We start from the raw sequence: 26,466 nt of genomic DNA on the forward strand, positions 1-26,466 counted from the left end.
GTTTATATGGAGAGACACTGCTTATTCTAATGCTATTCGTCTGCGTTTGTGTGTAGTTTTACCCTGAGTTAAATAAAAGCCATTGATTCGTAGGTCTGATCCATGCTTACGCACTGCCTATTAGTATCAGTTGCCCTTTTAGGCCGGTTTTATTCATCACATATATCATTGTTGCACGCCAATTGGTGAGTAAAAACAATAGCATACATTATGCGACAAAGAGATTACATGTTTAGCTGTGAGTGAGTGAACCGGCGATTTCAGTCGCTCCAATGTTTGCGTGACTCAGCATACCATAACGTTTGTTCCTGAAAACAGCCATTAATCGATTTGTTGACAGTTTGCTTGTCAATACGTCTGTTGAGGCTTATTGGCATTTGATTCAGATGCATTCACTTTTTACAATAGTTTGCCTGCTCACCTAAAGCTTCATCAGTTGTTGGTTTGTCTTTAGTTCCCGGTAGTTTGTTCACAAACGTGCTCCCACAAATTGGAGAGCGCTGAAAACAGTTTACAACAATAACTAAAGTTTTTATGATGACCGGTCCCGGAGAACGGACGTAGTGTACAGTTTTGACTCAAAACAATGCAGTCTATTAAGCACAGAACGAAAGAAGGTTTAAGTGAGAAAGAATGCACATAAATAATTTTCGATTTAAAGGGGAGCCAGTTCCCCAAAAAAAATAACGAGAATGCTCAGACATACTCTTGCTATGATAGTCATTGATGCTAATCGGTGTTCGAGTTTCAGTTCTAGCCTACTATCAGGTTCCATTTGGAGAAGGACTTGCAAAGTCCTGGCGCCAGTATCTGTGTTTACTTGTTTGTTTGCTGCTGCTTGGTATCATTCTTTGGTCGCACTGGAAGTCATTTGCCGTACGGAGTAATGGTATACAGTCCTGAGTCCCGAGTGCTGGTTGACAGAAACCGAGCTCGTGTGCAACTGCGCCTTATCCGGCCAAAACTAGTCCTGGCATGATCAAAGACGGCGCCTTTGAAATCATCTACGGTCAACCTGTAAATCAATCAACACAAACGGGAACTAAACCATTATCGATTATAGGAACTAATGAAATCCGACTGCGTGACACCAAGCCACACCTAATCTAGGGTGGATAAATATGAGATAACCACTGCTGCCTGCAGAGCATTCAATTTTTCGGTGTGTGTTTGGACACCTGGTGGTTTAGGTCGATGTCGCCCATTCTTGAAAAAGAACACCCGCTGTTAGAAACCTAAAGTTTTCAACAAAATGCAAGAATTTGCATGTAGAATACTTGGAGCGTTGGATCACATGACTGAGCAAGCGCAGTTGGTGTCTTCGTAATAGGTCACTAATTGGATAGGCAGCTTAAATGTTGTTGAAACTTGCTTCCAATTACTGTACAAGCAATGAAGGCCATGATGATTTAAACGAAACACCCTAGCAGACTCTAAGTAGCTGCATTATTTCACTTTCCAGCGATAACGAGTATCAGAGGTGGCATCCTGAACGCCTCACCAAAGGAATGTCATCACATCTTCTAACGAAACCGGCTGAGATAACAGAAAACTAAACTTCACATTCATTAAAGATCAGCTACTCAACGAATTCTAATTTCAAATGGAGGCAGTACCTAAAACGGGTATTTGTTTAGAACACAATGCGGTGTATGTGTACTTCTGGGTTTCACTGTGAAGAGAGTTTAACCTAACATTGGAAATGTAAAATGTCTTGTTAAAGCAACCGGCAGGAATAACCATGCCATTCCTATGTTTCCTGTTTTCATCAAGTATGAATGGGTAGTCCCACGATCGCTGCAAAATGCTGATAAACGGAGTGGTAGAGTCAACAGATTTACAAATTTCTACGAAATAGTGATGATTACTGATCCATTTTGAACAGTCGAAAATCCTTGCTTAACTGCAATTTTTTAAACCAGGCTCATTTTCCATTGACTGTAGGTAAACCTTAAATGAGAAACAATTCCGCAGTTCAAGAATAGGCCGTTACCTAATGAGTATGACAGCATTGTAGCATGCAGCGTGACTTGCCTAATCGGAGGATGAAAGGTGCCGTTTTCCCTCCAGTTGCGAGGAAATAGTCGTAGAGCTATGCGGCCAAGATGTTGTCACTTCACTGTTTGCAAAAGGTTTCACATGATTAACACACTGTGATCCTCCACTGGTTAAGAAAGGGTCAAGATACAATCGGGTTATTCCAATTCCAGACTGAATCTTTTTTTGGTTTTCAGGGATCTGGTGATGACAGTTAGTGATGCGCTTGCGCGGTATGCGAGCAGTCTGATCTGGTAAATGCCTCACCCGTGGGGCGTTAAAGTCATTGCGTGTTTGGCCACGAATGAACCTTTTTTATAAGACTATAAATGTATTGAATTACGAAGTATTCTTCATCAACAAGTAGTTCTTCTTTTTCCGAAACGATGGTTTAATGTGTCACATATTCAGATTTCTTTCATTTCATCTTATGGAGGGTCGAACTCATTTTGAGTTATAATGTTTAACTCCTGATGGCTACTGAGAAAAAATATAATGAATTTTCAGACCGTGCCAGGAAAAACAGAATTTACTTTTTTAATACGTCGTGTTTGTTTAGTAGAGCCGTTATGATGGTTAGCTCTGGAATGTGAGGAACCAGTGGATTTGACTATCGCTCGTTTAAGTAGGACAAATTCTTGGTTATCCGGAACCTCAGTGCCCAATATCCAAGCCGAGCATTTCATGGTTACTCCACCACCCTACATTTAACGCAAGTCATACACACAGGGTTTGAATTCCGAGGTGACCAAGGAGCATGGGCTTTAATGACAGAAAATAAAACAAGTATATTGATAACTTCTGCGCCTAAAAGACAGAATAGTTGTCTAAAGGAAGAGGGAGGACCATTAAGGCAACAACCGTGTGAAAACAGCTTCCACAAATATTTCGAAAGGATCCATTTTTTCCCTTAAGGTACTCGTAGATAAATAGCTCTTGTTAGTTTTTGGTTGGATTTAACTGGTTTTGAAACGTTTTCACTCTTTTCTCTTCATTTAAAACGCACTACGGTTTTGGTAGGCTGGTCAAGAGAGTTTTGATCAAACATTTTTATATGTTTCTACATATGACATCACAGTACCAATTTGGATAATTCACCTCCATGAAAGCTGTCAAAACGGGTTTTGACGCGCAATTTTAATCCGCTTGTAAGGGCTCGGCAGATGCTTAATTGCATGACAGTCTGCTGACTTTGTTAAAAGCTTGGGTTTTTGGTGGTTAATCTGTGCTTTGTTCCTGATGTCTGTATCCATTTTGCTTTGGAAATACACCTCTGCGAGCCTTTCATCACTTCGCTCGACTTGATGTGATTTAAATGTCGTACAACGGACAGAGATTTGTTCAACAAGATGTTTCCCTATTCATTGGGCAGAAACCTGAACAAGGAAGTTTTATTCTTGCGTCTGTGTGGTGATAATGAACATGGGCAAATGACTTTGAAAGAATAGCCTACTGGTTTTGAAGTTGCTGTCCTTTGCAGAACTCGAATATGTGCTGAACGGCTGACGTAATTATCAGCCGTTTGAAGTAACGACAAATCCGGATATCGGGTTTAATGGTGTCTTTGGTTGGCAGGGGAACATCGCTCACCAGCTATGAAGATTTTGGCGCATTCACCATTCGGGGGAGGTCTTGGATGTTTCGGGAGAAATTCAGTTTCATGTGCATATTAGTGCAGGTTGTCAGAGAAATTGGGTGAACTAAAGGTCAAAATTGTCGGACTTTTGTTGAACACCCTATCAAGCACTGTTTTATTTGGCTTTCATGTAGTGTTATATTTATTCCTAAAACGTCTCATCAGAAATACTATTAAACCACATGTTGTTATTCCTGCATATGCTACAAGTTATGAAACCTAATAAAAATTTGCTTATTTTGCGGGTTTATCCATAGTTACGAATGTTTGACCAGCCGTTCGTGTGAGTTCTTTGAAGAAATGAAAGTTGCGTGTTTTTACTGGTGATAAATTTGTTCCGATATTTGAATGCTGTCACCGCTGCCGTAGGCCGTACAAAAAACACAGGATTTTACTGATATCGTATTTTTCGGATAAACAGGATGTCAAACTGCCGGATACCAAGGCGAAATAAGTTCTTATTCCGTGTCCTTGAAATAAAGCTCCTCAAAAACACGATTATGTTTGGTGAAACCGAGAATCTAAATAGATCAAAATGTGAAATTGATTTCGTGAATCAATAAGAGTGCCCTGAAATCTTTTGCCGTCTGGGTCCTATTGATCAGTGCACAGTTCATTTCCGATGTGAACATAGAAAGTACGCATGTACTTGAGCAAAGCTCATTTCAGTCTTCTCGAACGTTTTATTCTGAATCATGTTTGAAATCTATCCAATTAAATCTCTGGATGAAATCTGAAGTTAAATTCAGTGGTTGTAAATTGTATAAAGGTGATTGCACGTACAAATGACTTCACATGCCCTCGGGATATGCGAATTGAGACTAAGGATGTATGGTATTCGATTTGTCAGCCGCACTTGAAATAGTTGGTCAAAAATATGGGAGACGGTTCACTAGAACAGCAGAAACTTCTGGGTAATTAGACATGGAAGCATATTCTAAGAGTGTAATACTGTACCAGCGCGTCAGCAACCTGATACGATTCCTCTACCTGTTCAAAGGTTGGATGACATAGGGGAATGGGAACATGCCAAACTTAATGACGTGCATTGTTTATTCGGTTGAGTGACGGAGAGGTAGTTAGGAGTATCTTATGCATGCGCTTTTTGAACGTAAAACGTAGTGGTTTACATCCCTCAGGAGTACGACATACATTCTGAAATACAGGTTCTACAGTATTTTGGAGAAAAATATCGATCCACAAGTAATGAGTTTAGGAGAAAATATTCTTTTCGTTTCTATCTCTGCCTCATTCCGCACGAAGCTGACAAATCAAATGTTTTTAAATTGCCCTCAATAAGACTTTCGATGAACGACTTGTTGCTTTTCCAATTTTTTGTGTGTGGTTGAGATGAGCGACTTTTAACTGCTGCGTTAACAGATGCGCAAAGTGGAACAAACCTACAGGGATGGAAGTTGAACGACTTTTTTGATTTTATGGTCAATCTAGAAATGCGACACTGATCTCCATTTCAATGAAAACATAGGAGTGACCGGTATGTCGTATCGCACGCTGTTTTTAAGCTAGAAGTCTTGGCATACTCAGTAAGAATGTTCGCGTAGAGGAAGGTCTCTTAAGGAAATTGTACAAAAATCTTGTGTTTTCATGAATAGCTCCAAATGCACTTCGTTGGACTTTTGTGTTATGATCAGTTGTGAAAAAAGACACCTATGTGGTCATCGTCCTGACTTCTGAAAAGAAAAATATGCGGAGCATTTTGTTCTAATCCTAATCAGCATCACAGCAGTCAACGGCTATTGAATTTACCAATGAGCACGACATGCGTTAATTCTAAAGGTGGTTATTTGTTTCACCGTGTGTTGAAAACTTTTAATTATTTGACTACTGGCGACTAGTCGGATAATTACCCACAGACCAGCCCAAAAATGGCGTCGATAATTGCTTTTTATCTTGATGAACTGGATATGTTTGACTTAGGCAACCAAATCCAGTCACATTCGCCTGGTAATTTCCGAACAGTTAGAAACGTGACCTTGCATTACTAGGGTCGACGATATCTAATTCGTAACCGTTGATTGTGATGAATCTTAATTAGGATTTTTATGAGGTATATGAAAGCTCAGGAGAGTCTGTCTGACAATTTACAAGTATAGTCAGGTTTCATGCGGAAAAGGCGGTTCCCAGCCTCACTGTTCAGTTACATCATGTGAAGCCAACTGCAGCTGTATTTGACAATAAAATTCTATCACAGTGCCTAATAAAAGTATGATGTTGTTCAGCATTATCAGTAAACAAACAATGTTTTTTTGGTCCGGGTGTTTGACCAATTATCGTATTGACTTCCGCAATGTGATATCTTACGGCACAAACTGATAAAAATGCCTCAGAAAAGAAAGAAACGCAATAATGAAAGTGTTTACCGTGATATATCATTATCTTCTAGATTACCCAAGCTGGTGGATTGTTTATAACTGCTCGTTCCAAATACCTAAATGGTACCACACGGATCTGCAAAACTCGATTTTCTTTCAGTTAATTGTTCACAGATGAAAAAATTGAACATTGACGATCAGCATATTTATCACTGCTTCTGGTTGACAAAACTTACAACGAACGAATCTAATGAAAGAGCAGCCTCGATAAAACGTGCAGCAATGATGTTTGTGGCTCATGGAAAGATGGAAGGTCAGTTTGCGAGGTTATCCATTGTCGACATCACATGAACTGCATTCTACACAGATGACTCGCTCAAACTATGTGAGTTCATTGGCATGAAACTGTACAGGTGACGTTTACTGCAAATTAGGAAAACATGTTAGGCGTCGGTTTCCTCTGAGGTTAGTTGAAAACTGTATGTAGGTATGGTTTACTGCGGTCCTCAACATCCAGTTGCCATCCTGTACAAGTTATAGTAGAACAAAAAGACAAAGACGAGAGATAGGAATGTTTTCGTTGAGCCTCCAGAAGTGCTACAAAATAGTTCTTATTTCCAGTCAACAGAAATCACTCCAGAGCCTCTGTTGATCCTTATTAGAATTATGTTATCACGTGAAACTTATTACCTCTCATATACAGTGGATTCAGAACAGGTAAACTGTTGAAAGGTTATGATAAAAAAATGCAGTGTAACATTCAGGTGCATGAAACAAAAGTATGCACGTATCTGGCGCACCCGAAACAGACCGTTAATCCACTGAATCTCGTTTCATCACAAATCCGCAGCTTAAACTATAGATGATTCTGAACGATTCTCTAGCCCCACTGAGTGTTTTACAATCTACTTGTCATTAAGTTATTAGTGTCGGAAGGGCGGTCCCCCATCAAACTGGGCAGTGGAACACATAGAACTATTGAGTAGATAGACGCGCATGACAACAACAAGGTATGGAAGTGTTTGCAAAAAAGCTGTCCATTAGGTTTATTAATCGTCGAAGGCTTACACTGAACACTGTACATCGACTGATTCCGCCCAGCTACTCTCAGTGTGATCTCCATTCTATCTGCAAGTGCGCGGCAGATTACGTACACGGAACGGTTTGGAAATTGCCGTAGAAAAGGCTACTTTTTGGCGGATTGAAGGTTTGAGGCGATAAGTGGGATTTTATTTTCGGCGCGTCTGCTATTAAAAAAGATCCGATGCAAATCCTGGTGCGGTGCCAACCATCAAAACGCTGTGCACAGCCGAGGCTCTTTTACTCCACGTTCGATTATTAGTGCTGCGCATCCAGAATACAAGTGTGCAAGATTAGCAACTGGCGTGGTCTTACTTTACTTCACAGAGTGAGCATAAGTGGCCAACTACAGACTTCTCAATTGAATAAGTCATCTGTTCTTATATTAGTACGTCAGTTTGTTCGGCCCCCGCTTCGTTTCCATTCAAAAAGCACTTCGACTGTAAAAATACTTTACTGCTCCATTTCACGCTGTTCTAAGTGACTGGTTTACAGCTCGCTTCATGCACTTAGAGAGGGGATGTCGAAAAATAAATAAAGTAAACTGTTTGCAAAAAACATATAGAAAAAGTAACTGGGGCGGTAAGAGTCCGTTGTCCGAAAGGCATTAGGTAAATGTTTGTTGAAATTTCGGATATGCAAACTTGAAGATAGAGTTCTAGTTCCGTGACAATGCATTTGACCGAATCCAGGAAAAATTGATGCTTGTATAGCTACACTAAAAGATAATCCATATGTGACAAGTGATATGATTTACGAAAAAAAACAAGGAAGCATCTTGCGGTCCAGTTGAACACTTATCGACCGGTATCTCTCTCTCAATAATTCATTCAAACACTGACAGACTAACTCCTTTGCTGTCGGTGTTATGCAGCTGAAAATTCGACCGCTTCGTCTTCACTTTTGGCGTGCTACTGCGTTTCGACCTGCGAAAATCTCAATGGTTTGTCTTTGAAACTCACTTATTTGATGTGGCTTTAAAACGAAGGCTGATTACACCGTCCGAAAGAGACAGCAAATTCTTAAACAAAGTTTAGTCCGCGAAAAACAGCTTGCAAACTAAATTGGATGTATTGGGAAACACAGATAAATCCAATTAGAATTTATATTTCAAAGTATTTTTTAAATGAGTGTGCCGTAGAAAAATAGCCTGATGTTTTAGTTAGCACGATATTCAAGAATCACAGTATCTTATCTACACGGAGCAAACTAAAGTTTGCCTTCTGCGGTGTCTGACTTCTTAAGGCTCATCGGGTTAGCTGCGTCACGGAGTAATACGTTCCGTGTGGACAATATATGGCAATCTTGATAGAATGGTGACATCTTGTATCTCAATCCAACCGCTGAGTCCCTTGTTAAAGCCAAACTAATGTATAACTAAGCGTGTTTTGTTAACTGCGTCAGATTCCAGTTTGCGAAGAACATGAGGTTGACGAAAAATTGGGGAAGGCGCCCCTATTTGATGACCTCAAGAAGGAGATAACTGCCTGGGGGCTGTTCAGTATTTTTAATCGGCTTATGGATTCATGTGCTTTCCGGAAAGATATATTTGATAGATTTAACGTCATATTCGCCAGTTCTGATAGCTCAATATGCTTTACCATTTTGTGAAGAAAGAGAATTTGCAAAAGTCTATGTGCTTTATAATCTTTGTGTGCCTCAAGCTGATTAAGAAAACCCAGGGTTTCACAACAACTAAATTTTGATACCCCAGTTTCTTTGCCGCCGGCAGTGAGGCCAATTTGCATTTTGAGTGGCCCCAAACGATGCTAAGCACTGTAGTAGTTCTGTTTAGTTTGTAACAGTAAATCGCATTCTAGTGTTACGTTCCCTTCCTTGCCTGAGGTTTGTTCCGTTTGGTTTTCCAGAAACTCGTTGATTGTGTATTAAATATAGATCAGCATCCATGTCACAGACGTGTTTATCGTTAAAGCTAAACGTGGGGAGATTTACGTGAAACTAAGCAAAAGCCCATTAGGCGTTTGTGTACATACGACAACTAATTGGACTAGAATAGTGATGATGGAACTTTCGAAAAACCAATTATTAGAACAGCAACAGAACAGCTTACTCCGTGCATAGGGAGTCAAGCTAATAAAAAACGTTTTCGTTTGGCCTAAATGTCCAAATTTAAACTTCGTGATGGATACATCCACGGGGGTTCAACTACAAGTGATATGCCTAACTCAGCGAATTCCGCTCGCGTTTGAAATGATCAAACATTGCAGTAAAGCGGCACCATTATATATTGGTACCAGGGATAACGCAATTCTGACGCTTATTGGCCCGTCTTTGTGATTAAGTGACTAGGGTTGAATAGCATAGACTATACAACGCATATTATTGGGTGAGAGTTGAAGTTAATGTGAGTGGGAACTAATGAAAGTAGCCAGGCAAATGCTTAGAGGTAAGCGAGCATTCTATCCCACATACGTCTGTCCAATAAGTGGATCCCATGCAAGTTCTCGTAAAAATGTTGATGCGCTGTACCTAATATGGTGAGGATCATGTAGGACAGAGTTAAGGTCAGACAAGCTCCAGATAATACAGGTATTGGAGAGTTGGTTACTGTCCTGTTGAACGGCATAGTAATCGGTCGAACAGCAACGGACCAGGCTAAACAAGCTTTAGATTAGAAGCAATACAATTTAGGGGATTTATTTTTATATCAATCGTGCTGGATGAGATGAATGTGGCTCTTATTAAGGTGCTCCAGCGAGCCCCAGATTTATTGTTAGAGGGGAGGTTCCTATTACGGGACCGAAGATTTGAACCAGCTATTCAGGGTAAAAAGTGAAGTGTGTGTCAGTAGGAATCATGTTGTGTAACCTTAATCCGAACAGCAATATGACGCATAACTCTTCGGTTTACTAAAAAAATCCTCCTGACAGGAGGTGCATTAACCTTGGAAGCGCATCATCTAGCATATGGGGACCGGCCGAACATTAGGTTCGTCCGACGAAGTGTCTGAACGTATGTTAGCCCTGACCGACGATCAAGCCAACACAATCTAGACAATTGTGCAGGGTTAACTAAAGTCCCTTTAGAATGGGAACCTACAAATCCACCCACAAAGTCTTAGTATGGGTCTGGAGGAGGCATGTCCGGAGACAGACTGACTTGAACAGTAAGTGTCACAATCCCTTATTCCTGTGTAAATATCTCAGCGAACTACTCTCAGGACAACTCAGCGAAGTTTGACATGAGCACGGAAATGGAGAATTGTTGATTTGTGCCTCAGGTTTTTTCAACCTCTGTATGAATCCGAATCGCACAGGGGCATTTCGTGACTCCACAGGTGAATTATTGGTCTGGTGCCATCCAGAAAGTTCGCTGAACAAAATCAGCCTGCACAAGACAAAATCGTTGGCTGCTCTTTGTGGACCACCGTGCTTTATCTGCGAATTTGTCAGTGGATTCAGTGTATGAATATAACACTTGATCTAGAAGCATTTCACTTCGGCCAATTAAAAATATATGTAAAACACGTCTTTAGTCAACCTAACACTAACAACGGCACGCATATGGCATTCTAATTAACGATTAAAAAATAACCTGAGGTTAAGACCTTGATACTATCATGTTTTGGGCCTATCCATACTGATTTAATCGACTGGATTACCAGGACTAGCACTTTATTCATTGAACAGATCAGGCCACCCAAAAAAAATAGAATCACGGACGCAATATACTGGACCGTCACGCTGTCTTCGCCACTGTTTGGCGGGGAAACATCAAAGCAACACTGATAACAAGTGGGAAGGCTTGCTAGATTCCATTCAGGATACATAAAACTAAGGGCTTGGTCGGAAGGGATACTACTATTGAATTTTTCGGACAATCAGGGATCAACTGAGTAGTTTTTTTCATTGGCTGGACAGACCACGTAGGATAAATGACCAGTTATCAGGCCAAATCAATTACGGACAAATGTAGAGTGTACCATATTTCACACGACAGCAGAGATCACGGTGTTGTGCAGGTAAAATCTTGTGGTCTAGGCTTATTCCCAAAACTGGTCTGGGGGAACTGTGGTCGGCACAAGCCTGGAAAATTTTGTGACCAGGGCGTTTTAGCACTCTAGCTAGAGATCTCTTCCGAAAGTGCCTCTGTCCCGATTTCCAAACAACAATTGCTCCACTCAGCTGTCTTACTAGGAAACAGCAGTATCAATCGTCTGTCCGTTCATTGCTCCTCAAGTGAACGCCACTGACATCTTCCACAGAGCATGGTTTTGAAAAATTTTCTGGAGGTAGTGGGGAGTGATGGAAAATCTTGTGCCAAAATTTTGTTGCAAAACAATTTTTATTGATATTTATTATCAAGCGCTCATGATCAAGACAGATAAAGCCTCTCAATAAGTTTCTGCGGGTTTACCCATCGGGCTTAACCACAGCTTGCGCATCAGCGCCAGCAGCTGATGCTCAAAGAGAAAACTGTAGTTTTTCTACATGTTGTGTGTGTACGTGAGCACCCAATTTTTCTGATTATGTTTGATTCAATTCAACTGAAATGCATGGAGCACAAGATCTGTTGCTTTTCTGATTTGATTGATTACGTCACAGCAAGCATCCATGGGTCTCATCACCCTAGGACTGCGACCCAATTCGCTGCAGCAGTTTCTACTTGGCACGATAAAAATCTTGTTGTGGTACCTGTAGAACTAGTGGTCCTCTCAACGTTGTTTTCAGCACGAGCATGCATAATCTTAAGACTGACCAATGATCATGGGCAAATATTGGAATATGGCAGTCAGTCCGACGGCTGCGAACGTGGTGAGTCGTAGAACAATGGTCTGTAGTTCGCTATACAGTCAAGAGATGAACGTCTTATTTGGCATATAGTGAGAGTTGGCTAGCTGAACATGTGTAATATGATTATTTCAGGGTACTCTTAACCGTCGAGTGTTGATCATCCTAACCAAGTGACATTTAGTGCAGCTATACCATCACTTACATTTTGCACGGCTTCGTCAAACGCATTCTCACACAGAAATCTAAGGTCACAGTGGGATTTCGTTTATGCTGCTGACAACCTTTTTTTTCGTTACATTGAAGTACCATGTACACGCTATCCAGTGATTGGAAAAAAACCACGTGTGAAACTGTTAAATATGTAAGGACACATGGGAAAGACATGAACCTCGATTATATACAAGTAACATAAAAAAGATAAAAAGAAAGTTAAATGGCTTCTGGGAAATAAATTTTGGGTATAGGCTGCGTGAGTGACCTGTGGACTCAGCTTGATAATTATGACGCGCATTCCTGAGTCCAGTAAAAGATTGCCGTCATATATTTGGGATCAGGTCATTTGGAGTCGTGTAGGAAAGCCAATAGACTCAGCTGAATCTCCGGCTAACACCGATGTAGCCTTCAACTGAGAGCACTAAAGCACTTCCCTCATGATTGGTTCACTATCAAAATGACCGCGCACTAAATTATGTTTCTGTATCCAACACCGTCAACGACGGAATTCTGTTTCAACGAGCAGCGTTTGAATTCTGGCGCAAGAGCCTAAAAATTGGTTGCTAGTCTCAATCACGAGTTTTTGCACGCATTTTGTATCATCAGTGTGATATAAAGGGTATTGTTTTGCTATCTTTTCAGGTGTGACTGGCCCGTAACTGAAGTATTCTTTTCTGTTCCCTCTCAACGTCTGAGTCTTTCTGTGCATGCATTTTACATGCATGAGTTTGTTGTCCAAAATTCCGGAACCTATCGTGCCTGAAATAAAGTGCACAGACTGTTTATAGGTTGTACCAGTAATATTTGTGACGAAACGTGTGGAAAGCAAAGTCAACACATTTGGCCAAGCACCAGTACCGCCTATTAGAAAGCTGTTCCGTGTGCGTGAAAAATTCCTCAGAGGATGTCATCGCTCCAAACAGCTGACATCCAACGTCTCTGTGACAGTTTCTGTTCAATTCAGTGTTCAGTGACTGTCACAAACCTTTTCAGTTGAGAGTGAGACCTAAGCGATCACGCTTCAGTATAGAACACATTGTAAACTTTAACGCATCTATGCAGAAAATATTTTCTTTCAACTACCTAAAACGTCTTGTTGACATAACATACTACATACGGTTGCTGAACACTCTTCAGGCGGTTTTTACACTTCAATAGGCCTACGATGGGACACAATCCTGCCCTAACAAAAATGATGGTGAGTGATGAAAATCACTCATTTGTGGATTGCATCGATTTTGACGAGAGACTCCGCTCAACCTCGCATTTATGGTATAATTCACTCGGATATAGGATAGTATTTTCTTCAGATGACGCACTATTTCTACCACAATTTCATAAGCAAAGAATTCAATTGAGTCTCCCGTTGGCATCTCAAATGACTTAATTTGCTGAATGAGTAACGAGCTCATTACTTTAATAACCCACTAGCATACAGTGAAATGTTATGAACAGCTCATTGAGAATATTCACATATCCTGTGAACACAGTCGGAAGGAAATCCAGTAAACTCAGGCACCCTTTGATCCACAGATGATTAGTCACGTGCCTCCGGTCTGCCTGTGTATAGAGTTGTAGGAGAAATTGCTTCTGTTGCAACAGAACACATGGGTAGGTAGATAAATAGGGAGGCAAATGGGCAAATGGAACACAGTACATATACACACGCGCATGTGTGAGGGGTAAAGTTCTGTATCAAAGCGAAAATGTGGGCGTTTCTGCACGTTGGTTTAGGGCTACTTGGAGGCACGGAGACGATGCTAAGCTGTTCGGGTGTATTTCTCAGTCTGTCTGTCTGTCCGAACTAATGAATGATTAGCCAGTAATGAATGACCAAAGCAACCTGTTTGTTGCAGACCGTAACCGTGCACTGATAGATGTGGCAAGATACATTCCTGCCAGCTCCCGTCGCTATGAATGCATGTATGCAGGTCCCGCTCACAAAATCGACGAAATTGCACAAAAATCAACAACTAGATTGCAAAATATATGCACAACCAATTTTTTGCGAGAGAATGTTTTTCAATTTAATTTGAATGATCTTCAGTTATGAGTTGGTTAGTAGAATGTGTAATGATAAACTTATGTAAGCAGATACACACATGTTCAGGTTTAACGTAGTTTTTAGTTTAACTGTCAGGTTCCTCTGAATGACGGCAAAATATGTAAAAAGTAAAAATTTACTAGTAAGAGCGCAACTGGAAATGTGGGAATAATATGAGACTAAGGAGTGGAAATTGTTTGTGAGCAGACGGTGAACAGAGTGAAACTATGGTGAATACTAAGAACGGAAAAATTTGTGAAAAACCGTACAGACTTGTCGATAGACGCACTGTTATGGAGAATAAATATTTTTCAATTCTCGATAAAATTTACTTCTCAATCGCAGTCTAGAACGGTATTGGATGAATGAGTACAGCGTGCTACTCGTAGGTTCCAACTATCGAAAATTAAGAATCGTAGCTTATGTTGGGCTCCAATGAATTTTGAGAAATGTGGAAACACAAGGGCTGTGTCCTCTGAAAGCACTTTGAGCTGGTTTCTTGCACTTGCGTTTACTACGTCTGCTAGACTGAACTTTTGATCTGATTTTGCCAAGACAAGTGAGCAAAGATAAATTTAATAGTGCTAACATAGGTACTTCGGAATTCAGTGGTAAATTGGGTAAAGAGGAACACTCTCAGGGTGACGATTGAAGGTTACCAGTATAAGGGATAAGAAGAGATGACTGTTTTCTAAAATTTGTGTCTGCAAGTGCAATAATCAGTTATCACAGGAGTAGCGGTAAAACGAATTATGACATTCAACAGTTGAATTTCTGGGTAGGTTTCTTCTCTCTTGTTTATTGAGAGAGTGAAAGTAAGAAAAATATATATCAAACACTGGGATCACATTTCCCAGGGACAATGCAACAAAGTAGGCCAGAGAGGCCGCGGTTTAAGGCATCCTGAGTTCGTTCTAATTGGTAAAGTGGAAGAAAACGAAAAATAGAGAACAGTTGAGTAGGTGATGAGCAGTACGCGCATTCGCATAAACTTTAAGATAACTGATCATTTGTGGTCGCACAACAGACCTTAAAGAATTTGCTAATTTCTTTGCTGGATGAGTGGACAAACCTGGCAAAAAACAGAGGATATTACCCTAGTTGTTTTGTAATTCCAGAGAACCTGTCATGGCTACTTAATGCTTAGCAAAAACTAAATGTTCTCGGCAATTCGATTACGTATGGAGAGATTTGGAATCGTACATGGATTGGTCACTGAAATTCCACAAGGTTTGCAAAGGAATGGGGTTGAAAAACCAATGAGAAAAATTAGCAATGGGACTGGATCTCTGTGTTTTTGCGTCAACTGTTGAACGTCACAATAAATCCCCGTGACATTTTTCTGTCGTGGAATATATCACTCGCACGTGAATCATCCTTGGGAAATTTCTACGAGTGAATATTTCTTTCACAGCCGGTTACTGCATTTGGATTGGTGTAGTGAACTATTGGATCTACGCACTAGTGAGTCCTCATTTGACTACTCAACCTTTTCTTATTGTGATTTTGTGATTTTGTATTGGTTACTTTGTTTGTTAATTTGTCTGAACACGCTGATGAAGTCCTAGCCCTCTACAAATTCAAAAAACAACCCAAAAGAGTAGGAAACTATAACTGATCTAATGAAGCTCTGCTACGGTAGATAAATGTAGGAGGATGTCATCTTTTTCTTACATGTCTAGCTCAAAGTGTAAGTTACCGACCACGTTTTATAATATCTGTTTTGCAGTCATTATATATGCGTTAACTTAATTCAAATAGTCGCCTGCTGTGTTGTACAATCTCCTCAGGAGGAACAGCGAGTTTTTGATCAGTTAGTTTATTTTGATAAACTGCGTTTAAGTGTAGAATCACATCAGAATAATATTAGAAATTATTTTCGAAGCCTGATCTGTTGGATGAATTTCAGGGGTGTGAGTAGGAATGTCTGAGCGGCCGTGGCAAAAAAATTCTGGATACCCGCTCATATTTCTAAAGTCACAGACTGTTTACATCAGCGCAATCTGCAAAACCTTTACGATGACGCAAGTCCGAAAGTCGCAGAACGTGCAGGGAACTGTGGGAGGCCACAAGTCAGTCTGAGTGGCCTAATCACTGCAGCTGGCTTTCCGTCCAACTGCATTTTACTCCAGTCATTTGTTCTTCGGAGGATTCCGCTGTTCGAGATTCCTTATGACCAAAATCACCCGTCAAACAGGAAACATTCCTTACGTAATGTACAACTTTGGAAATTTTGTCCTGCAAGTGAAGTCAATCCATGCTGAAAAGCCGAGATACACTGTACAGTTGTTTCATCCTTATTGGCAATCATCAGCAGTGAGCATCTCGAGACTCTCCGGAGCTTCGTGAGATGTGCACTGCTGATGATTGCCAATAAGGATGAAACAGCCGTACAGTGCTTCTCAACCTTTCAGTATAGTTTGGCTTCACTTACAGGACGAAATCTCGACAAAAATCCCAAATCGCCTCACGGTAACAACAGCTTATCTGTCGTATATTAGTGAAGAGGGTGCAACAGTTCAGTACACTGCAGTCTTTGTTCCTATGCATAGTTGATGATAACTACTTTCTCAAGAAGACGATATGACGTGCTGACATTTTGTGCGATATAAGTTGGCCTGCTATAACTGCAGAAACCCGTAAAAATAGCGATCATATGACAAGTTGGCGGAAGACTTGTTGTTTAAAGTGGAGCCCTTGGTGCAAGATGATTATGAGTAGAGTTTTCAAATGTAGTTCTTCTTAAGCTAAGCCAACGTAATACTAAAATTAAGGCTGTGGCCAGTCGCAGGAATTCCACTTTAACATATAAAAGCCGTCCAAAAACAGTGGGCGCCACATGTAGTGAGGTGCATTGACCCGAATAACCAACTTGGCTACATAGCCATACGCAGGTGGCTGCTGAAAAAAACCTGAACAGAGTTAGCGGAGAGCACAACCTTGTTTCAACCATTTTCCGAATCTGAACATGGCCGAAATAGCCATAAGGATGTAACCCTGGGATTACGTTCAGATTTGCCGATGCTGAATACCTATCCGAGAGGTCTAGGCTTATTGTGACGACCCGCAGTGCTTCACTGTTGATCGGGTCAAAGATTTCTATGAGGCGCGCACACGCATGAGATATTGGGTTCAGCTCATAAATTTTCTTTTATCTCAAGATGATTCCTTTATTTGTTTCGACCGTTTCTAAATCCTCACTGCTTAGCGCGAAATTTCCTCGATTATTCGAGCAACTCTCTGAATGAGCAGGACAGAATCAACTGGCTCGCCCGGTGTGTATAAGACACCTATTGCACAGCAGTCATCCGTCTTTTGCTGAATCCCCTTTCATTTGGAAGGATGTATTATTGTCGCTTAATTGAAATCTTGCGGAATGAGATACATCCATTCAGGTCTTTCAGTAACTTGGTCTAGGCGATTTCCAACCGCCCTATTTGACAAAACGTGTCTTGTATTGAAAGGTCAAGTGGTTATGCGTTACGGTAGCCATCGATGGGTCACCCATCCAGCTATATTCATAAAATAAGCTCAGAGACATGTTCGTATTCAGGCGATATGGTATAATGGAGTGCAATGAACGTTTTCTTACAAACCTCTGTTATGTCACCCAATTTCAATTTAGCTGCCTGGTTTTTCAGTTTTCTTCGTCCTCGGCATTGAGAAATTCTATGTAGGGCACGTTATTTGGTACACAACAAAATTGATCCGTTGGACAAATATGTTTGAAGCGTGCTTTGATGCGGAAAATGGGTTGGAGTACACAAGGTTTACACCGCCTAATTTAGCGTAATTTTTCCCTTCGGGTGTAAGCTGACTGTAGTTCCATCATGAAATGAATAAATGCCACTCACAGGAGTTACCAAGCAACAAAACTGTTTGTGGGACCAACATAAGTGTAGTGCATCACGCCATAAGCAAACGCTTTACGCTGTTCTTGGTTGTCAAAGCAACTTGGAGAGAAAAGGTTTTTGGTCATCAGGGTATTCACTGTCTGAGACTAAATGCCGAGTTTATAGCTCAGTGTGGTTTACCGAAAGCATTGCACAACTTTGAAAACCTGTCTTACAGGAAACAGAGCCAACAGAAAATTGAGCAAAAAGCGATGTGTCGGTGTCCGGGTCTGAAAATCAAATTAGTCCACCACACCTTGTGATCTCATTACGACAATGCCTGCTAATCATTTCCTGCTAATCCTTGCAGTGTTTTTATACCTAATAAAGTCTGATTTGGACTAAATGTGCGCTAGAATTCCGATGGGTTCTCGATTCAGTGTACCCCCAACGAGTTGCTCTTGGCTGACTGCCATTCAGAACCACACTATGTAGTTGTTTCAAGCAATTTGTGGCGAACTAGTATGTTCTGAACACAGTGGCCCGACGAACGAAATCAGCTCGAGCACACAGTTTTACAGTACAGATGTGAAAATAACGTGGCGTTCCATGTGATTTTGAAGTTGTCAGTACTCGGTCTACATCGGTATCAAAATGTTGCACTTGGCCCCAGATTCGGGCCTAAACGAAGGAACAGTAGTGTACCAGCTGTGCAGGGATGTCTGCCTCTGATCCATATTAAATGATAGCAAACCAGCGAATAAACCAAGATTAGACTATAAGATGATTTAGAACAAAGCTGTGGTCCTATTTCTGCTAAACAACCGCTCCTCAAGAAACGGTGCAGACTTGAACGCTTCATCAGTTTAGGTTGGCAGCAGTGCCAGTGTCGGTAAATTGTTCTAACTGCGTTCACTAGTTCGTAACTAAGTTTTGGTACACACTATTCAATTTGCATTGCGGAAATCGCGCTTGACATAATCCTTGACGAATACCCTTCTTCGTCCCCGGGTGACACATAAAAACCAGGAAAGTAAGGCATGTACAACTGACAAAATATGTCTATAAATACCATGGAACAGTAGAAGTTAGCGAATGAGGGTTTTCTGTTCCTTTAAATCGTAGGATTGTGGAAAATCGGGCAACGGGTGTAATGGAGCGAAGCTCAAGGTGACGCAAAATTTACCAGACAACAGCTGAAATGAGGCCACTGTTGGCATTCCAGCCGAATGAAGGTTCTCTACCTGCCACCGTAAAATTCAAGTAGTAGGAAATAAGATTTTGTTGAATAGTCAGTCACAGGCTGAAGAATCATAATAAATCCGACAGTATAAATTAGTTGGCACAATTTTTTCACCACTATCAGACATACTACTAATCATCACTCATTAAGACTTGACCTAGACATTATTATTGTCAACATGTCCTCATGATGTTTATAAATTTCCCCAGAACCAAATGATAGGGGGGACTGTCTTTGCTGTCATATGCTTTCCATTCTTTTGGGCATGTTGTTGTTGTTGTTGTCAGGGCACATGGCTAAGTCCGATATTTTGAATGAATTGTTCAGATTTTCTTTCGAATACAAAGCTTTTTTGGTTTAACCAACTGACTGAGTGTCACGTGATGGAGACTGTACTCAGTTGAAAATGGTCTCCATCAGGTGACGTGTAGCGTCTGTGCACCCATGCAGTATGGTTATTTATTTTGGTCATCAAATACAAGGATTGTGGTGAATTTAGTGGAAGCTGGAACAAACATTTTCCTTGGCAGCCTTTGGTAGTCCCTGGGGTGTAAACGTCTAATCGAGAGTGTCCGCACAATGGAGCTACTCATTGGTTGTTCATATAGACCTTGCGTTTGGAAGTGTAACTACGAAAAGATTCTTATTGTGTATTTTTTCTATCTACCTAATTTCGAAATGCCATCATACTCAGTGGAACACATACTTGGTAGTAATTAATAAATGTCCAACTTCTAGTCCTCGAATACCCTATACATATTCCGCTTATAAAAGTGAAACGACAAAAATATTCCAGGACTGTATATTATGTGTCGGAACTCTGCGTTCCAAAAACAAAAGCGCTCCTTCACTGCAGGTTTTGCGCATACCAGTTATATTAACTGAACAATATGGCGCAAGAAACTATTTTGACCGCTGAATTTTTAACGATGCCACTTGTGTGATTGACGGTTTGCATACAGAATAGTTGGATGAATACCTATATCTATAGTCTGGTTAAGCGGGACACTCGGTTGCGATATTAACTAATACACTTCAAAAATCTACGTGGACTTCTTACCCGAAGTATTGTACTTTCAAGCAAACGTGAGGAATCTTTTGAAAGTTAAGATCAGTATAAGCAAAGTGATGCAGTTAAATGAGCCATGTTGGAATAGACTTCTTTTTTGCAGGAGCAAATAGCTGGTTTCAGTTATCTGTTTTATCAAGGTAATCATCAGCATCGTCATCGGCGGCGGAACCAGATGAGAAAACGTGTGCAATTCTATCGTAAAACCCTGTTAATTTATTCCAGTAAAGCCTTGTAATGGAAAAAAAGTAAGGTCTGGCAGGGTGAGGCACCTAGAGATTCCGAGGGGCCTACAATGAATGCCAACTTGATGTTGATTTATTCAGACAATCTAGATAGAAACTGACGGCAAGCACAATAAGGGCCACGCGGACCCCATCCTGGAAGGTGGACATCAGTAACGGCACCCAAACGTTTTGCAAAATCTTTCATTTCCATCTAGAAATGTCTAATTCTGCCCGCCTTTAAGATTTCACTACTCCAAATTAGGCACAGAAAATGGTGCTCATCATGGCAGATGGTAACTCGGCATGCGTATCATATGGTCCAACCACCTGAGCTTACAGTGCTTGGTGCAGACTTTGATAAAACTATCTGTTTAACCAAATCCCGTTTTCTGATCACCTCACTGCATATTTACTGGTTCAAGCCAACATCGTTTGGCAAAGTCCTGAAGACGTTCAAGATCATTCGCCGGACAACAATACATCTCGCAATGTAGACTGATATGAGTTTCCTCTGAAACCATGTGAAATACCTTTTTGATACCGCAAGTGACGCTATTTAGCAAACACAATTCTGGCCCTTGAGATTCGTGAGTTGACTTTATCTGCTCCACTGCCGTCAGAGTTAGTGTGACTTTCAAGGTTCATATAGCCTTCCACAACACCTGGTGTCACCCTTAATAGAGGCATGCTCAACGACTGTACGTCAAGCAGCATGACTTTGCTCTTTCTGGATATCAAGCACACCTCTCAGGTCTGGGTTGTCTTCGTCAAGTTTTCCAGTAATGATTGCATTTTCTGATCATTTTCAGAAAGGTGAGGAGAATGTTGTCTGCATATTTCACAAGGACAAGGTTCACGCTCGGCGAGTTCTAAACACTGAGGTTTTGGAGACTCCAGCTAGTGCAAAACCTTTGGAAGTACTCCCATGCACTCGCTTGCGCCCAAACGTATGTGAACACCAACAGTGCACGATATTAAAAAAAATTATATTACATATCCTGTGCACGTTGAAACAACAATACATCTCGCAATGTAGACTGATATGAGTTTCCTCTGAAACCATGTGAAATACCTTTTTGATACCGCAAGTGACGCTATTTAGCAAACACAATTCTGGCCCTTGAGATTCGTGAGTTGACTTTATCTGCTCCACTGCCGTCAGAGTTAGTGTGACTTTCAAGGTTCATATAGCCTTCCACAACACCTGGTGTCACCCTTAATAGAGGCATGTTCAACGACTGTACGTCAAGCAGCATGACTTTGCTCTTTCTGGATATCAAGCACACCTCTCAGGTCTGGGTTGTCTTCGTCAAGTTTTCCAGTAATGATTGCATTTTCTGATCATTTTCAGAAAGGTGAGGAGAATGTTGTCTGCATATTTCACAAGGACAAGGTTCACGCTCGGCGAGTTCTAAACACTGAGGTTTTGGAGACTCCAGCTAGTGCAAAACCTTTGGAAGTACTCCCATGCACTCGCTTGCGCCCAAACGTATGTGAACACCAACAGTGCACGATATTAAAAAAAATTATATTACATATCCTGTTGCACGTTGAAACGTGCACACCCAGATAGGTTTCTTTGTAGTCTGTTGCCTGTAGCTACGATATCCACTTTATCTCAGCTGACACGGCCGTAGACATTCCGGGATTATACTTCAACCACTGACGCCCAATTAATCTTTTACCCTATTCGCTTTCCGAAGCAAGCCAGACAACCAACCGATCTTGCATGCATGCTGGACTGGATTTCTACCGATATCTGCTATCTCTCTGAGACCGGAATTCAAGCCACAGTTAGTGTTGTCAAGGTGATCTCCGCATCGCTTTCCCCTCACTTCCGGTTGTGCACGTTCGCTGAGCCAGGAACCGCTGCGGCTTGTCCTGATGGGGTTGACATCAGTCTATACCAACGAGATGAATGGTCTTCGCTTGAATGGTCGCCATTGAATGACTGCACCTGGGCGTTTTCTTTGATAACGTTACTTAGGGAATGGTGAACCCATGACAGCGTTTTTCTGGAATGCTAAAGCAGATGGAAGGACAACAGTTTGGCCGAGTTGTTCAGAAATGAAATCCAAACGTTTCCCTGTCAACGAGTAATATTCATTAAGATTAGCTTTCATCACTGGAAGTCCCGCTTAACAACAGTGTAGTCTAAGGAAAGCATTGGATTTTCACCCTCGAGGGCTAATTGATTAAAGCAATCTGCACATCCACTATGATCAATTAGAGTGCAGGACAAAGTCAGGAATAATTTCATTGCTGAGATTAAGTGAATGGATTATCTGGACTGTTTTTTTTCTATGCCTTGAAGATGTTCAAGGCGGTTCAAGGGAACATCGGTAGAACACTTCAATTTCTTGTCCATCTTAATCTCAGAACGAACAAGCCACAAGTAAATGCCAAAAGTAAATCCCAGCTCTAAAGTAGCGTACTGCTGAGGCTTAGAGTGGTTCATCCTCTGAACTTCCCGATAGTAGGCCACCGAAAATTTTTGTTGACCTTAAGAGTAGCCTTACACTAGGAAGATTCTTTGACATCTCATATATTATCCTAACTGAGACGACTTTTATGCAACAGTTGAATCACCAACACTGTGTGCAAATATCAGGAAGGCCAGATTCCTGAAAGCAACTTCAGAACGCCCGGAACCTGCTGCTTCACCGAAAACTCAACAGGAAAGCCGGCAATCATCCAGGCCAGTCAATCATTCAATCAATTCAGCAAAACCTGATGAATGTTCTTTCGCGCCACAGAAGCACGACCGAATGTTCAGGCTTTTTCACAGAAGCACGATCGATGTTGATGGGTGTTCACTAACGCCTATCAGACAGCCTGGATCAATGTCAGAAAGTCCCCTTTAAATAGCGTGGGGCTGTTGTAACTTTTGCTCCCGAACTCGCACGCACTCACTCGCTTGTTTGGAATACAGGTGTTGTGTTCCCTTCTGTGAGTCTTTCCTCTCCGACACTAGGCACCGGAGCGGGTCAGCAGCAGATACCACAGATTGGCGAATCAGCAGATATAATAGCAAATGTGCATATAACTCCGCTTACAAACAGTATGATTATCAGCGTTGATACATTCACCCAGACTATTCGTATCTGAGGAGTCCTCGAAGATTTTGCATCAAGGTTACGAGTGATGACCGATTAGGAGTGAAATTTATTTTAGTTCGAGAAGTATGTGATAGAATCTACAAATGCCCTAATGTAGGGAACGTTGGATTTAGGTTTGTATTTTTTGGTGTTTCTTGTTAGCTGAGGTGTTATGTAGCACGTGTGAAAAAGTCTTTGCAGATTGTCTTGCAGAAACTTAAGCAACACTTAGACTCCGCGCTAAAAATAAGTAAAATTGATCACCATATCGTAGCAAAACATCAAAGGTCTTAGCTTTGCCTGGAAGCATTCTTGAGAGGAAAAATTCCCGCGAAGTCGCGGTCCAAACTGATAACAATCATCCACAGTACGCAACGTTTTGCTTGCCGCACTTATAAGATCAAACGTAGAGGACATTTGTGGAGTAATTTATTCGTTAAACCTAAGTGCGTTCCCAATACGCATCTAATTCTGGAGTGCCTGAATTTATGAATTCTGATTTTTGAGTCAGCAGTCACGACAGTGATATTCCGTTCGCATGGTATTATATCTCTGTCGATTGAAGTCGATGACGGGTGCTTTCCTGTGGGATGATAGACACCGAACACCTTGACTCACTTTGTTTGCATAGCTCATTGGAGCATGTCTTTATAGAGAGGGTGGTGTGCCTGAACTAGCTAATATTACTGTAGCGGGGCTCTCTGTCTTTGACAGGTGAAAATACCGTAGAGAAGATTCATCTGACAGACAACGGTTTCATGAGTTTTTGGTCTGTGTTTTTCTGCCAGGTTGAATCAAGCAAACGAGAGGGATTTTTGCGTGACCGCCATTTGTTTACAGAATGCACCATGTGGACTGTAGTCCGATCCATTTTGGGGAAGGTGTTTCAGCCAAAATTTTGTCCGAAGTCCACCCCCTGAAGATTGTTGACGTCAACAGTAGTTAACACTTACAGATATGTGGAACAATTACAGGGAAGAATAAAGCGTATTCACTATACTTCAGTTTACGGCAACCAATAGATCGCAGTACCTTGGCATAAGCTCTACGCTGAAGTAAGTTTTAGCCACTCAACATCACAACCGATCCTGGTTGCTATGTTAGGCCTTGTCAGACTGAGACTTCGGAAGTACAAAGCATTCAATCCGCTATTTTATATGTAGCACGTTGTAAATGCAACATTGGTAAAACTGACCAGGCCAACTGTAAGTACGCCTCAGAAAAACATATTCATTTGTTTGAATAGTGATTTTACAAGGCATTAGAGTTCAGAACCAGGTCAGAAATTTAGACGCATATATCTTAAACCACTAGCAAGCCTTTAGGTGTTGTATGTCAGATGCTACTCCTCGTGCCTGGCCAGACGCAGCTAGCGTTCAGAAAGGCTGCAATGATTAGTCACTATTGGCCAAATTCATGCGCATAAAAGATCACTACATGCGCACTTTGCCCGCCTTGGGAGTAGAACAATCGACCTTGCCGCGTCACATGCAAATAAAATGTGCCAATCGGTGAAATTAAGGAGTAGATAGAATTTATTTTGCTATTCTTATGACACGATGAAATAGGCAAGCTCGTGGAAGTTTATCTTTTCTTTTTTGCTATGCAGGATAAAATTCCGCAAATACGGCCTGTTTTGGGGTTCGGCTCGGTAGAGCACCAGAAGTTCAGAAGCGAAGTCAGCCTGCAAGCTATTCCTCACGATTTAATCGGTAATTAGGGAGAGCAAGACTTCCTCGAACAATTCAGATCTTGTGATACTTGTGACACACCCTCTATACAATCAAGCCATGCTGCGACAGCGGTTTCTCTATACTTTGAACAACTTATCCCTCATCCAAGGAGTAAATTTTGAAAATGTTTGTGTATAACTCATGCATAGAGCACTTCGCAGATTTTGAACGAAAGGCTGATGGTGTTCATTTTGTTTTTCCGGTGTTCCAACTCAAGTGAACACATGACCCAAGGCATATCAAAGCATTTATTTAAACGAAACTTTTTTCTTCTGGATCTAAAGTGAGGTTTTCCGGAAAAATGCTGGTCACCGCAGGGGACTTTGGGCGCTTACGTAAGCGGCTTGAATGTGGCCCTTCATCATCCGAGAATGAATCTTGCTTAAAAAGCACGGGACTACCGACGCACACAAATTTGACTCATAAAGGAACGATATGCAGCGCCCTACCTTATATTTCTGACTTTCCGTAATAGCGTAGTAATTCTGGATTTTGCTCAATTCGAGGTTGCAAATGGCTCCATGACAAAGCCGCGGAGAGAATCAGTTAGCGTAGTCAGTGGAAAAAGTCCTGTCATGCACTATTCACACGAGGTGCATGTGATGTGCCCTGTTTCCCTGTCACACATCCTTATCTTCATAAGTAGTTGACTATAACAGAGGTTCGGTAGATGTAGGTGTACAAAGACTTGCAAGTAGATTGTTCAAGCTTGCTTAATGAAATAAAAGAAAGAACTGCAACATTTGTTGCTGCAAAGACAATGACAGGATGAAGCGCTCCGAGGAAATTTTGTCGTGTATAAAAAGTATTCCTGTAAGCACTAAAAATCAATTGATTTCTGATGGAACATTTTGCAACTGTTCTCTGGACGATCGCTTAATCGTTTTTTGCTATCTCTAAAACAGAAGTAACTCTATTTTACATTTATGATACAACATTGTGTCTTTTCATGTTGTGCTTTCAAGGCTTTGCAGATTCCACCGTTGATGAAATATTCTATTCGGGCGTTCTGTAGACAACATGCGAAAAGTGGGCGTCCGAGAACAGGGAAAAATAGGGGATCAACCACCATCAAACCCACCCGAGCTACCCATATTTTGACAAATTGAGAACATACCATACAAATGACTATCCAACCAGCCAGTTTTTGAAAGTCTCACTGGTTG

This window comes from Opisthorchis viverrini (genome assembly GCF_000715545.1).
Source record: "Opisthorchis viverrini unplaced genomic scaffold opera_v5_31, whole genome shotgun sequence".
Classification (NCBI taxonomy): Eukaryota; Metazoa; Platyhelminthes; class Trematoda; order Opisthorchiida; family Opisthorchiidae; genus Opisthorchis; species Opisthorchis viverrini.